This window comes from Aristolochia californica, unplaced genomic scaffold, assembly GCF_029961685.1.
Source record: "Aristolochia californica isolate CCGP_79_NKW_82.1479 unplaced genomic scaffold, dmAriCali1.0.hap1 SCAF_6, whole genome shotgun sequence".
Taxonomy (NCBI): Eukaryota; Viridiplantae; Streptophyta; class Magnoliopsida; order Piperales; family Aristolochiaceae; genus Aristolochia; species Aristolochia californica.
The window spans coordinates 35,101,565-35,117,623 of record NW_027182257.1 but is presented as its reverse complement, the minus strand read 5'-3'; the positions used below and the strand labels follow the sequence as shown (position 1 = coordinate 35,117,623).

General features: G+C 42.9%; 1 pseudogene; it reads right to left on the bottom strand.

Moving 5' to 3' along the window:
* Positions 1-6,025: 6,025 nt before the first annotated feature.
* Positions 6,026-9,769, bottom strand: LOC137934779 (chitin-inducible gibberellin-responsive protein 2-like; annotated as a pseudogene).
* Positions 9,770-16,059: the final 6,290 nt, after the last annotated feature.

Here is a 16,059-nt window from a genome sequence, read left to right as displayed (position 1 = left end):
TTTAACCTAAAATCAATGCTTGTCTTTCTCATTACTCTTATCCCTTAAATAGGGTTCACCCTTACAAGGTTTAAGATAAATTATTAAAAAAATACCCCTATAAATGAAATATTCCAAAAATACCCATGTGGCTTAAAACCGAAATAAAATAAAGTAAATTAAAGAAAAACTATTGAAATAATAATGTTATTGCGTGCATAAAAAATTCATTCCGAACCAAATCTAAAGGTGAATGAAGTTCCGCCTCTAACTGCAGAGATTCATTTAGGCCTGTTGTAAATAAGTTGACCTACTGGTTGAAATGTGCCAACCGGCCAGCGCGAGTCAATTTTTCTTGGAACTTTTTTTGATACAGTTCAACAGACCCGGTTTGTCTCAATAGGACCAAATCTCCCAAGGGGTTGATGTGGGTGGGAGGGCCAAATCAAATTGTGTATAACTCTTTAAATTCATCCTAATCCTGCACTAATCTTTCTAGTTCCACCTGGTGAAACCATAGCTGTGCCTCATCTAACATATGGATGTTGGCAAGTCCCACCTTGTCAAACTCCGCAATCCCTTGTTCTGAAATTTTTTTCTCACATCTATGCAACCAAATTAAGGGATAGACTGACCCAGTAAATGTAGGAAAATCCAATTTTGTGTATCTGGGTATTGTACCTCCACTTTGCGGTGCCTAGACAACGGTGCACCCAACAAACTGCTTCTCCCTACGGTTGTATGAATGATTCTCCCCTCTTCGGTCTGGGATAGAGTGTCTCTCTGCCATGAGATCCAATATCATGCTTGTGAGTCGCTGGATTTGCAAACTCATGCCAGGAATTTGTTCCAACTTTTCTCGTGCTTCAGCCTGTTCATCTTGCATCCCTTTGATCATACTTCTAAGTTCTTCATTGATGAATGTATCCCCCATGTTACCCTACTCTAATACCAAGTTGTTATGGTCTCTAGTCATGGATCGAGTAACTCGGCGTGGGATTTGAGAATCCAACACTATAAGAGAGCAGTTTCTCTCGGTAAGGAAGGGGAAAGAGTCTTTCTTTGGTCTGATCTCGCATAGCAAGAAAGCAGTGACCTTTGTGGGACTATGCTGCTGCTTTTGGTAAGGACAGAGAGCCCTTACTACTGCTGCTCGGATAGGAGGGGAAAGGTTCCCCTTTTTGCTCATGATTTAGAGGGTTTAGACCCCTCCTTGCTGTTGTTGTAGTTAGGGGCTGAAAAGCCTCTAACTTGGACAGTCCTTGGATCAAAGGTTAGGGGTTCCTTACCTTGCTTCTTGCTGGCCTTGAGGCTGAGAAAACTCTGACTTGTGCTGCTCGTGGTATGGGGATTGAGAAGCCTCAACCCTGGCTTGGAAAGAGGGAAAGAAACCCTCTATGGCTGCTGTGGATGGATGGGAGGTTGACACCTCTGATTGAACTCGGAAAAGGGGCACAAATTCCCTTCTCTTTTTCGGTATGGATCAAGGTAAACAGAAATCAAAATAGGAAAGAAGGAAATTCAGATTCCAGAGGGAACCTGGACCTAGAGCTCATCAAGGAGACCTCCAAACCCTAGAGCTCTTCAAGGAGAACTCCAAACCCTATTTAACCTAATTCAAGACTAGCCTTCTTTTTCTCATTCCCTTGCCCTATAAGTAGGGTTGACGCCAACCATAGTTTTAGGCTCAATTATTACAATTCTACCTCTATGACAATTTAACTAAAATAATGCATAAAAATGAATTTTAAACAATATGGAAAGAAAGTTATTAACTCTGCTATATACTCTGTGACTCAGTGCGCCTCCGTTGTATGACTCAGTCAGCTATTGAGTCCTCAACACCCTGAGCTAGATGGTTCACAGTATGGAAGAAAATGTTACCAACAATGTTGTCCATCTCGAGATCGCTAAATAAGTATGGGATACTTGTGCAAATTTATACTTTAATGCTAATAGTCCAAAAAATTATACGATGTTTTCAAACAATGTATATTAAAGAACAAGGGGAGAATGTACATGATTATCTTACTCTATTTTGAGCACTTATTCAAGAATGGAAGATTGCCCAGCCTTATTCTACAGATATTTCGGTCCAGGAGAAACAAAGGGAGGCATTAGCATCTGCTATTTTCCTAGCTAATATCAAGACTTATTTGGAAGTAGCTAAGTCTGAAATTCTTAGCTCTGCTACCTTTTCCTCCTTTGATGATATATCAGCTACATTGATACGTATCCTGAAGCCATCCTCCACCACACACACTGCCAACAATAGTGGTGGAGAATGTTATAGACTCTATAACATCTAGAGTCATGCTAGACATAGGACTTAAGTGGTGTCACTTTCAAGTTAAGATTAAGGGTTGGGTTTAATGTAATTTTGAGTTATGAGTGTGGGCCACGTCATGGCTTGGGAAGTGTTTTAGTTGTTGGCTAGGGAGTGTAAATGTCAGGGCTTGGGAAGTGTAAATGTCATGGCCCTTCTTGTTATAAGGAGGACGTCAGTCAAAATGAAGGGGAAGGAAAAACATTAATCCAATTAGTTGTTAGCAAGGCCGGATTCTCCCTTTCTCTAACGAGGTCTAGGGTTGAGCTCCCTTCGTAAGTTCAGTTATCCAACTATTGGTTGTTTAAGGAACTCCAAGTCCTCCTCAACGTCGCACGACAACCTGGAAGGTAGGAGTGATCGTCTGGTGGCTGATCCATGGAAATGGGGCATATCAACTTGGTATCAGAGCGGGCCACTGTCGATGATTCATCTTCTCTAAATGATGGCCGCCCTCTGGTGAAAGAATTTCTGATCGAAACACAGAACCACTACGCCGCACTCCATACTGGTCTGAAGGAGATCCATGAGATTATTCGTTAACTCACTCATCGATTTGATGCAAATATTGCTCGAACTTCAGCTATTCCGGGTGGTGCCGTAGAAACGAAATCGAATAAATCGGCGACGCCAAAAATTAGAGAACCCTTTGTTTCTCCAGCGGCGGCGACGTCCGAAATTGGGGACTCCACATGTCCAAAATCGGAAGGATCCTCCCCAAAAACTTCATCGGCAAACGGAAGGGGGTTTGCCATCAAAACCTTCTCACTGGACGCCATACATCCTCCCGAACAGAAGACACCGGAAATTTGAGAGCTCACTGTCTCGGGCAAACTCCCGAGCGTCCGAAATCAGACGACAAGGCCACCTCCAAATCGAAGACCTACTCTGTCGTAACGGAACCACGACACATGTTCGTCGAGAAGCAAAAATGTTCTCAATTTGGGCCACTCGTTCATCCTGTTCGTCGTCCACAACATCTCAAGCTCAACTGGCTAGCAGTTTGTAAGGGGCTTGAAAATTACAGACGAGCACCATTGCCGGCTTCTACGAACCGACACCCAACAAAACCCAGATATTTTGATTTCACAGTTGAAATTGTGGCCCTGGTGGAAGAAGAGAGGTCTCACACAGAAGATTTGGAGTTGAAATGGCTTCAACAAGATGAGGCCCCTGTTCGGGGTGCTATAAATGGCCTTCAATTCATGGTTGCTAGGCACAACATCAGGTATGCAATTGCCGTTCTACCCTTTCTTATAGTGGAGCGTGCATCCCTCTCTCTCTATGCAACTATTTTTCCATGCGTCAACGAGACTCCTAATGCTGGGGAGCTGTTCGAAGTAATGCCTCAACGTGATGTTGTTGGCTGGTCGACAAAGCCAACATGGTTAATTAATCCTTCTGGAATCATGCCCATCTTCCAATTCAAGCAGTCGAGGGCCTTACTTATGTTTGCCATCCACAATTTTTTTCACAAGGGCAGGGGAGAGATTCTATTTTGGTGAATGACTACAGCAACCAGGTGGCGGCTACTCATTCTTTGAGTAGTGTTCCAGTGACAACTTTGTTCTTTGACATCAGTTCTCGGGTTCTTGTTTCTGGAGATCAACATGGCATGATCCGCATTTTCACATTCAAACTTGAGCAAGTACGTACAAAGCAAGGATGAAACAACAAAATTCAGACATCCAGCTTCTAACAGTTATAGGAGATGTAATGTCCATCCATATGAACTCCATTGCAGGGAAACTTGTCATTGGATCTGATGAAGGATCGGTTTCGATAATTGAGATGGACGGGCCTACCATATTGTCTCAGAGACATTTTTCAAGTGAACCATCTACTGGTGCTTTCAAATTTGAGAATTGTAGCTCCATTGGCTCTCAACACAATATTTTGCTGGTAACCCTGAAAGATTCATCCATTTTGGCCCTTGCTGGAGATGTTGGAAATCCACTAAACAGCTGTGGGGTCCACTGTAAAAACCCTGCAAAATCACTCTTCATGCATCTTCTACATGAGCAAAATACATCTGGCCATGGATACATTGCCTCAAGTCCACGTTTAGACCAAGGGTAAGGGGTTCAGAAAGTGCACAATACGAACAAGTTCTAGGGGACTTACTGGTGGGCATCAAGAGTCTCCACTCCGAGTTCTGGTATTGGTCTAATACTTCTGTTTACAAGGGACAAAATCGCAATAAGGTCTCTTCCAACTTTATCCTTACTACTGGACACTTCCTTGAGGGATCTGACTGTTTCAAATTCAAAATCAAACTCACCTTTGAATTTATCTTTCTGCTGTGCCTCGGAAGGAGAACTCATTTTGGTGACCACAGATCAAGCAATCCTTTTCATCTGTATTTTGTCCAGGAATGACATATACCGAAAGTTGGAATCCATTCGCCTACTTTACTAGAACACTATTCCTATGCAAAATGAAGCCACCAGTTCAACCCCTAGTAGTAATGTTAGTACAAAGGGATTATTTGGTTCAGTTTTCACAGCTATAAAGGGCAATAAGACACAGCACAACCAGGACGTAGTAGTAGATTTTGAAGCTAGTATTGCAGGAACTCTTACATCAGCGGGCTCGTCGTATACTGATGCATGGGAGGTTTTCGTTCCATGGACGGAGATTGACACTGCTACATCCTCATGGGAACCATCACAGCCTTCCATGCTGTCTATTGGTCCTCTGGTTGGATGCTCTACTTTTGTTGTCTACGGGCTTACCCAGCTATCGCGGTTGACACTTGTGCATGGATCAAGACGTCGACACAGGCCAACAGACTTACATTCGAGCTTGAGGGCAAGCTTGTACTCTAGGAGGGGAGCGATGTTATGGACTCCAAAGCATCTAGAATAAGTGCTAGATGTAGGACTTAAGTGGTGTCACTTTCAAGTTAAGATTAAGGGTTGGGTTTAATGTAATTTTGAGTTATGAGTGTGGGCCACGTCATGGCTTGGGAAGTGTTTTAGTTGTTGGCTAGGGAGTGTAAACGTCAAGGCTTGGGAAGTGTAAATATCATGGCCATTCTTGTTATAAGGAGGACGTCAGTCAGAATGAAGGGGGAGGAAAAGCATTAATCCAATTAGTTGTTAGCAAGGTCGGATGCTCCCTTTCTCTAACGAGGTCCAGGGTTGAGATCCCTTTGTAAGCTCAGTTATCCAACTATTGGTCGTTCAAGGAACTCCAAGTCCTCCTCAACGTCGTACGACAACCTGGAAGGTAGGAGTGATCATTTGGTGGCTGATCTATGGAAATGGGGCATATCATGGAGGTTCCAGGAATAGGGTTTGAGGCTGAAATAATAACGGAAGTCATGGCAGAGGAGGCAAGTCTAGTAAAAATTCTTCCCGACCTGATGACGGCCAAAGTTGTACTCATTGTAACAAAACAAATCACTTAGCGGAGACATGCTAGAAAATTCATGGCGTACTCGAATCGATTACAGCAAATCAAGTCTCCACCACTAGTGGTGATAAAGATGGGGCCAAAGTTGAGATCTCTATAGGCAAGAAAATTATCTATGAGGAGGATTTTGACTTAAAAAAATAAAGATCATGATGGTGTTATGATCCTGGATCTAACACAACAATTCTTAGGAAAGAAGAAGAGGAAAAAGAAAATCAAGCAGAAGGGAAGCTTGAAAACCCTAGGTTCATTAAAGAGAATGTACACCCCAAGCTCATTGAGGAGAACTCAAAACCCCTTGTTTACTCCAAATCAATATTTGTTTTTTCTCATTACTCTTACCCCTTAAATAGGGTTCACCCTTATAAGGTTCAAGATAAAATATTACAAAAATACCCCTATAGCCTATTAATTCTTTAACTGAAATAAAATAAAGTAAAGTAAAGAAAAACAATTGATTAGACCCTAAATAACTTAGCAATGTTATTGCGTGCATAACATTACACCCCCTTTGGAGAAAGGGCTTGTCCTCAAGGTCAAAGATAGGGTTTGCTTGCCGAATGTCTCCACCGGTTCCCAAGTAGCATCCGCGGTATCTGTGTCACCCCACTGGACGAAAAAACTGGAGCATTCCACCCGAGAAGCAATCTTTTTTTGTTGAGAATCTAACACTGCCAGCATCACTCGTTGCAACAACTGACCACACAGTCAAGCAACCAAACAACAATATGAACTATCACTTGTTCCATTTTGGCAAGACCATGACTGGCCAACAGGACGTTCTACCATAATCTTCTGAAACCCATGTGAGAATAAACCCATCATTGTTGTAAGACAGGCATGAAGACAGTGTCCTCACATCACAGCATGCTAACAAATTAAATTGCTTTGTGAGATTTGGTCAAAAACTCTGCTAGTATTATCCACCTTAAGTGCCTTGACAGGCATGTCATGAAACTGGGTGGCAGCATCATACACCCTACATACCAAAGGTTGGGCAGTTTCAATTTGTGACAAAACTCAGAATTTTGAAATCCCAACAGTCATAATTACTGCGGTCTGCCCAATTTCTTCCAATGTACCCTCACCTTTCTGTGCATAAACTGCTTCTCTTGGATCTCTCAGCATATCCTTTGGAACTCCACAAATAGCCACACAGTACTGGTTATGGCCCTGATGAATTTTGTGTATATAAATCCAATTTCTGGCACACCAGCAAATCCAAAACTTGGACCCAAATCAGGTTCAATTTGTACTGACATTAGATGGCTTGAAATCATTGGCACTTGGGTTTCACTTTCGGTATTGTTTATCTCATAATAAAGACCATCAACATGAGCCTCATAAGCAGATTCAGCCTTCAACAACTATGCAAAATTTTTATTGATAACCTTTGCTGCTGAAAAGCAGCTTGATTGTAGGTAGTTAAAAGCTATCTTATTGTAAATTTGTTTTCCTTGATGTAATTGAAAAGGAAATTTAACTGCCAAGGCCTCCCTAGGTCGAACACGCAAATGCTTCAATTCAACTTCACATCCTGACATGGCTGCAACATGGAATTCAGAAGGCACATTGCAAGAATCAACAAGTCTTGCCATCCTTTGTCCTACAATGTGGAGCCCACCTCCTCGAGCATAGGCATACAGAGAATCATCAACACCAGTTATGCGTACATGTGGAGGACCACCAGGCCTCGCAGACAAAGCTTGAATTAGGGTAATCCATTGTCTTCCCTGAGCAATCTGAAAGTCAATTATGTGGACTTGATCTTCATCCTTCAAAGCTTCAACAAAGGCACCATTGGCTGACATATACCCAAATTTGAAGTATGGGCAAACTTCATAAAGTATGTGCATGTTAGAGAGAAGTTTGGAACTTGCAGGCTTCTTGCATTTTAGGGCTTTGTAAATCAAATTTCCTGAGGAGGACAACCTTGCAACAAGACCTTCAAGCATATAGGCACCAAGCCGCTGAAGGGGCTCCCCTCAAACCGAAACCATCGGTCTTAATTCAGCTATCAACCATTTTGCACTAACCATATCATTATCAGAGACAACTTTTCCACAAGCAATAAGCACCTCTCTTAGATCTCTTCTAATTATCTCCATCAATTGTTTCCACTTGTTGGGTACCATTGAGTTAGAACCAGGAGAGGTGCTCTCAAAGCTGTAAACTATGTCAGAATTAGGACCCAACATGATAGTTTCTGATTCTCTTAGCTTATGTTGCAAACCATGTACATCCTCAGCAACACAAGACCCACTAATAGGTAAACCATAACTGGGACTCTTGTTGTGATGGCGGGCTTCCACTGGGGAGTTATACACATTATAACTACCAGTTGTAGTGGATGATTCTATAGTGCAGTATTGCCCTTGAGAAGTGTGGATTGCAAAATCTGCCTCCATTGGCCAGGCCAAGGTCCTCACATTGGCCAACATGCTGTACTAACATACCATGAGCGTAAGCACAAGCTGAAATAACATTAACCAAAGTGACAACATTTGGTAAAGTAGAAGATGATCTCAAGCAGTGAAACCATGATAGTGCATCAATCGCATACCCATTTAGAGCAAATCCACTGATCATTGAGTTCCATGGAACCACATCCTCAGATAGATTAGACAAGAAAATAAAGTTGGCATATCACACCATACCACATTTTGCATACATATCTACAAGATCATTCTTTATTATGGCATCTTCAACTAATCCAAATTGAATGGCAATCAAATGGACAAATTGATGCATTTTCACCTTCCTTAACGATGAACATGCAGAAAGAAGACCAGTTATAGTTACAGAATTGGGAACCATAGTTTCCCACTTCTTTTCTAGAAATAGCTCCATGCCCTCGCTAGGATGGCCTCTTTGTGTATAGCCCAAAATCATTGTTTTCCATGAGGCTAAATCAACGACAGGTAATTCATTAAATACACAATGAGCATCAACAATGTTCCCACATTTCACAAGCACATTCATGTCTTGTCTCATATTTTCAAAGTTAACATATTCTAGGTGCTGTTCATCTGCATTCTTTCTAATTTTTTTTATTTTCTGCTGTTATGCCCCTTTTTGCACTACAACAGCAGCAACAAGTTGAAAATTTGTCAGACTGTGCAACCTAGCAGTCACCCTATTATTTCTTATGTCGGCTACCATATCATTTCCATAACTCACACCTGGTTGAAGAATTGCCATGAACAATGTCCAATCAGAATACATGAGACCCAAAAAATTAAGCACAAAGTTTTCAGAATGACTGCTACTGCTGGATATATGACAATGAATAGATGCAATGGTCATGTTCTTATCAACAACAAGAAATCACCACCCTTAGAAATTGCTCTACCATTCCCGAAATCCCCAAAAAATTCCCATTTTACATTTCAAAAAGAAAAACAGGAACTTCTTCAAAATTGGAGTAACCACTCTGTATCTCTGTCCAACGGAACACCCCCAATGCCATTCTAGAAGTATTTTGTAAAATATCGAGGGGCTGGAGAAATGAGAAGATGAAATTTGGAGAAAATCGTCTCAGAAGTTTACCCCAAAATTTGTTGAAGTTGGTTTTCCGCTGTGCTGCTAAGACCGAGAGTGAGATTGAAAGTCTTGAAGCCAAAGAAAACCTGAATTTTTTTTCGATGGTGCCTCATCTTTTTTCGATGGCGAACAACAACCCTTTGGGTCTTCACCACTGGTGGATTTTCCATTTCCTGGTCTGAGAGGAATGCAGGTTGAAATTTTTCCGAGATAGAGGTAGCTCGGATTTTTTTCATCTCCTATTCTGGGAGACATTTTGCTTCCCAGGAGATGGGGTTTCTTATGCCGAACCCAAATCAGCCCTTTCCGACGAGGGTTGTGTTGAATACACCTCCGATTTCAGAATTTTTGGGTCCCCCATATCCGATTTCCTTGCTTGGGATTTTTCCTCTGGACTGCCCTTGAATTTTTCTAGCACATGGATTTTCTTCCCGTCCGAGACAGCGTCTGCTCGAGATTTGAGTTCTGTAAATTTTTCTTCCTCGGAGATTTGAGGTCACACAACCTTCCTCTCTGTGGCCTTAGCAAGATGCCTCTCAATTGCAGAAATTTTAATTGAAGATTCACGTAGTCCATCGCGCCATGCTGCTTCCAATGCTAAAACCCTTGTGCATATTTCTTCCGATAGATCATGCATGGTAAGCCATTTTTCTCGGGATGAAGAATATCTCATTGTGTTCCTGCTCTGATACCAATTGTTATGATCCCGGATTGAACACAAAGATTCGTAGGGAAGAAGAAGAGAAAGAGGAAAATCAAGCCGAAGGGAAACTTGAAAACCCTAGGTTCATTAAAGAGAACACACACCCCTAACGTCTCATTGAGGAGAACTGAAAACCCTTGTTTACTCTAAATCAATACTTGCTTTTTCTCATTACTCTTACCCCTTAAATAGGGTTCACCCTTACAAGGTTCAAGATAAATATTACAAAAATGCCCCTATGGCCTATTAATTCTTTAACTGAAATAAAATAAATTAAAAAATAATTAATTAGACTCTAAATAACTTAGCAATGTTATTGCGTGCATAATAGATGGCACCTCCCATGACATCTTCATCTACTGTAGCCACTATTATAACAGGTATGGTCGCGGTTACTTCACCTTCTCCATACTGGATTATTGATTATGGAGCCTCCGAGAACTTGATAGTGTTAAGATCCCTTGCCATCGATCGAGTCACCTGGCGATCTCCTCTTGGTTCCAGATTGGAATTCGTCCTTGAGAGAGGCTTGGGATTTTTTTAACGACCTATGGTTGAGAAGAATCAAGCTTTCAAAGGAAGCTTGCATCATTGACCTCCTTGGAAGAGAGAGTATCCGATCTCTGGTTTTAGATTAATGATCAAGCTTAATTCTATTCAAACAATCGTCCCCCTTATAAGAGAGGACTAGGGTTCGAGTACAAGGCAAAGGCCAGTAACAAGGCCCATGCAAGGAAAGAAAATTACGTCTAAATCACTAAAGTGCTTAAACCCAAAAATTACATGATTTACCCACAGTATCTACTAATCACTCGACTTACTATGGAGTCCATAACATCACCCCCTCCTGGAGAAAGAGCTTATCCTCAAGCTCAAAAGTGGGATAGGACACACGGAAGACTTCTAACGGTTCCCATGAGGCTTCTGTGGGGTCCACCCATTGGACTAAAATCTCCCACCAACGTTGTGCCCGTCGATCCTGCAGAACAAAAGCTGGAGTTGGTAGCACACGACCATCCTCCAATGGTGGCAAGGGTGTATGTAACATAGGCGAGTATCCCTTCAATGACTTCAAAAGAGAGACATGGAAAACATCATGAATATTGGTATCCGGGGGAAGTTGCTGCCTATATGCAATGGTGCCAACACGATCCACAATCTGAAATGGACCATAGATTTTTGGAGAAAGTTTATGACGCTTGGAGGCTGCAAGAGAGAGCTGGTGGTAGGGTTGAAGACGAAACCAGACATAGTCCCCATGTGCATAAGTGAGGTCCCAATGGCCCTTGTCATATATCTACTTCATACGAGACTGGGCTTGTTGAAAATTATCTTTGACCGGGTCAAGCATACGATCACATTTGCACAAAGCCTGATCGAGAGCTGCCACATGACAAGACCCAACCACATAAGATAAGAGGGGGGGGGGGGGGGGGGGGGTTCACAACCATAAACCACTTTGAAAGGTGTAGTCCGGAGTGCTGTGTGGTAGGAGGTATTGTAACAAAATTCTGCCCATGCTGGCCAACGGACCCAACTCTTCAGATGATCCCCCATGAAGCAATGCAAATACATCTCAATGGTCCGATTTACCACTTCCATTTGTCCATCCGTCTGAGGGTGGTAGGCTGAAGAGAAAGCCAATTTGGTGCCATGTAAATGGAAAAGGACATTCCAAAATGTACTAGTGAAAACAGCATCGCGGTCACTCGTAATGGATTTAGGTAAGCCATGGAGGCGAACAATCTGGTCCATAAAAGTATAAGCCACATGGGTCACCATGTAAGGATGCTACAGAGGAAGGAAGTGAATATATTTTGAGAATTGATCCACCACAACCAAGATAATAGATTTGCCTGAAGACTTAGGGAGGCCATCAATAAAATCCATGGAAACATCCGCCCATAGCTGTGCAGGGAGCTGTAGAGGCTGAAGCAATCCGGTTGGGCTTAAGGTCTCAGCTTTGTTCCTTTGGTAGACCTGACAAGCTGACACATAATCAGACACCATGCGTTTCATACCTTACCAGTAGAAGTCACGACTAAGCCTGAAGTATGTATTTTGCTGGCCTTCATGAGTACTGTCGTGATAGGTGGATACGATGGTGTTGAGCAATGCGGAGGTGGACCGTAAATAAATATGATTATTGTAGAAGATGAGGCGGTCTCAGATGGTCCACTCGCTGTCTATGGCCTGTTGTTCAATTCGACCCTACAGGTCAGTGAGTTCAGGAGTTTTCTGAATTTCGTCCTAGAGGGAATCCAACAAAAGAAACCTTGGTTGACTGATGGCATGGAGATGTGGCTCGGACACCTCCCTGCAAGATAAGGCATCAGCGACCTTGTTGAGTTGCTCCAGTTTGTATTCAACCGTAAAATTGAAGCCCATCAATTTACTAAGCCAATGCTGTTGGGGGGAAGTCGTTATGCGTTGCACCAATTAATACTTCAAGCTGAAGTGGTCTGTGCGGATAATGAAGTGTCGGCCCCAAAGATAGGGCTGCCAATGCTGAATTGATTTAGCGAGGCTGATATGCTCACATTCATAGGCGGCCAACTTGTGGTGTCATGTGGGCAAGTGCCTGCTGAATTATGAAATAGGATGGCCCTGCTATTGTAAGACTACACCAATGCCGCCTCCAGATGCATCACATTCTACAATAAACTGCTCTTCAAAATTTGGAAGTTGGAGAACAGGGGCATTGCTTAAGGCGTGCTTCAACTGGGCAAAGGAGGAGGCAGTAGTTTCCATCCAAGAGGAGTTTCGCTTCAGTAAATTGTTGGGAGGAGTAGCCAGTTGGCCATAACCTCGAATGAATTTCCGATAGTACCCCGCTAGGCCTAAGAATCCCCGTAAGCCTATGGCTGAATGTGGAGGAGGCCAGTCGACAACCGCCTGGATCTTGCTACTGTCATCCTTAACCTCTGAGGCAGATATGACATGCCCGAGATAAGCCACCTCGGTGGTGCCAAAGGAGCACTTGGATTGCTTGAGAGATAGATGATGTGAACGCAGCAATTGGAGGACATGGCGCAAATGAAAAAGGTGGTCGTCCCACTACTTGCTATAGATAAAAATATCATCATAGAAAACCAAAACGTACTTTCGTAAGAGAGGGAGAAATACCTCATTCATAAGGGCTTGAAATGTGGATGGGGCATTGGAAAGCCCAAATGGCATCACTAAGAATTTGAAGTAGCCATGATGTGTGTGGAAAGCAGTCATCTCCACATCTGAAGGGTGTACCCGAATTTTTTGGTAACCGGATCTCAATTCCAGTTTAGTAAAGAAGCGTGCTCCATGTAATTCATCCAATAGTTCATCCACCACTGGAATAGGAAATTTATCCGCGATGGTTTTGGCATTCAGCTCTCTGTAATCCACACAAAAATGCCAGGTGTTGTCTTGTTTGTTTGACCAATAAGACAGGAGAAGAGAATGGTGACAGGCTGGGCTGAATAATGCCTTATTCTAACATTTGTTGACACTGTCGCTCATTTTCATATCTTTTTGTAAATGGGGGTAGCAGTATGGACACACTACTATTGGCTCGGTTCCCAATTTTAAGAGAATCCGGTGGTCACAAGATTGGATTGGTGGGAGAGTTGTGGGTTCTTGAAATAAATTTGTAAATTTTGTTAGGACTGAATGCAACTTACAACGGTTGGAGTCCTGAACTTGTAAATGCTGCAGAATGCAAGGAGATGACGATGCACGAGTCCCATGAAGGATAATGGGTTGTTGGGTAGAAGTAAAGCTCATCATGAGGGACTTGAAATCCCATAAAATTGGACCCAACTGCTGCAACCATTTGATAACCAATACCAAGTCAAACCTGGCAAGCGGAATGACCAAGAAGTCTACCACGAATTTGTGTCCTTCAATCACAAAGGGTACTGCTAAACAAACTCCAGCAATGGAAATCTTGTCACCATTGGCTATAGAAACCGAAGTCCCAGAGTTCTGGTGAATATGCAAGCCCAATTGTTGTGCCGCGAGTTGACTGATGAAGTTGTGGATGCTGCCCAAATCATCTAAGGCCAGCAACATGAGGTGTTGGAGTAGGGCACAGACCTACATAGTGTTATTACTGTGCAACCATGTCATAGCATGTAGGAAAATGGTTGGTTCGACCACCCCTTGCTCTTCTGCAGATGGTTCGACCCCCACTGGCTCTTCCCTTCCTCAAATGGTGTGGTGTCCTCTGGATCTTCCACCTCTAACCAAAACAAACGTTTGCATTGGTGCCCATGAATGTATTACTCGTCACAATTGTAATAGAGCCCTTTGGCCCTCCTCTAATCCATCTCTGCTCGTGTAAGGTGGCGAATGAAGGGGGTGGGCAACATTAACTTTTGTGTCTCTGATGGTTGAGAGGTGTTCTGGCTTGCCGCATAGGGAAGCTAGTGGGGTTTGGCGCACCAGTGGCCACACGGCCTGGCCATGGGCCCGACGCACCATAGATTCGTTCAAGACCCTATGTTTGGCGTCAAGGGCATGGGCCAAATTCATAGCATGTGCGAAGTCTGGTGGGTCATATAATTTAACTTCCAACCGAAGTGCTTCCCCTAGTCCAGCAGTAAATAAATTAACATACTGATCTGGACGAACATACCTGCTAGCTCTTGCCAGGCGTTCCTAAAATTGTTTCTGATAAGCTGCTATTGAACCAGTTTGTTTTAGGTTCACCAAATCACCTAGAGGGTTAATTCTGGCTGGGGGTTGAACCTCAACATGCAATATTCTTTAAAAGTGTCCCAATCATTGATGTGATGTTTAGATTCAAATTGGTGGTACCGTAGTTGCGCTTCATCGAACACGTGGAAGGCAGTTAAAGGGACTCGGTCATCCACTTGTGTGAGTTGATTCCAAAAAAATTTCTCACACCTATGCAACCATATTAAAGGGTCGGAGGACCCATCATAAGTGGGGAAATCGAGATTTGTGTACTTGGGCATGGTGGGGTGGTTTGTGTCATGGACCCCCTTGCTGTTTGATATGCTGGACACATAGGAGGTTGAGTAGGTGGAGGGTGAAAGGGCTGCTGGTCGGATGGCCTGTTGGAACTACCTGGAAGAGCAGAATCCCTAGCAAGCCACTCTCCAATTCGGAGATTGAGTTGAAGAAAAGTATCCCGTAGCTCCAGAAGATCAGTTCGGAGGGCTGCAGTCTCTGCCCGAAATGATGTTGTTTGGGTTTGGCCTTCAATATGAACTTCTTCAACAATATTTCGCAAATCATTGGGAGAAGAAGAATCGTCGATGGTGGTCATGTCTGATACCACGTTGTTAAGGTCCCTTGCCATCGATGGAGTCACTCGGCGATCTCCTCTTGGTTCCAGATTGGAATTCATCCTTGAGAGAGGCTTGGGATTTTTCGAACGACCTATGGTTGAGAAGAATAAATCTTTTGAAGGAAGCATGCACCTTGGACCTCCTTGGAAGAGAGAGTATTCGATCTCTGGTTTTAGACTAATGATCAAGCTTAATTCTATTCAGGCAATCGTCCCCCTTATAAGAAAGGACTAGGGTTCGAGTACAAGGCAAAGGACAGTAACAAGGCCCATGAAAAGAAAGAAAATTACATCTAAACTACTAAAGTGCTTAAACCCAAAAATTATATGATTTACCCACGACATCTACTAATCACTCGACCTGCTATGGAGTCCATAACAGACATGTAATGGTAAAATTTTGAGTTCCACCTGTCCTTGCTTGACTGACAAGTTTGTTTCTATAGCCAATGGGCCCCAAACCGAGGTACATAGGATGGGATCCACCTTTACTACACCGACACTTCCCTCAGAAGAAGTCTTATTTTTCCATAGTTTCCATTGAATCTTTTGTCTGTCAATCAATCAAAATTTTTTTTTAACTTCTACATTACCTTCTCACCTACTTCTTGTATTTTTTCAGGATCTGCAGATGAAACAAGTGATTGGTGGAGGCCACAAACAAGGGGGGCTCTACTATCTTGATCAAACAATAGTCATTGCTACATCCATTTCACAACCTAAGGCACTTCAATGGCACAATAGACTCGGCCATTTGTCTCTCCCGTCACTTAAAATTTGGTTTCCTTTGTTGCATTC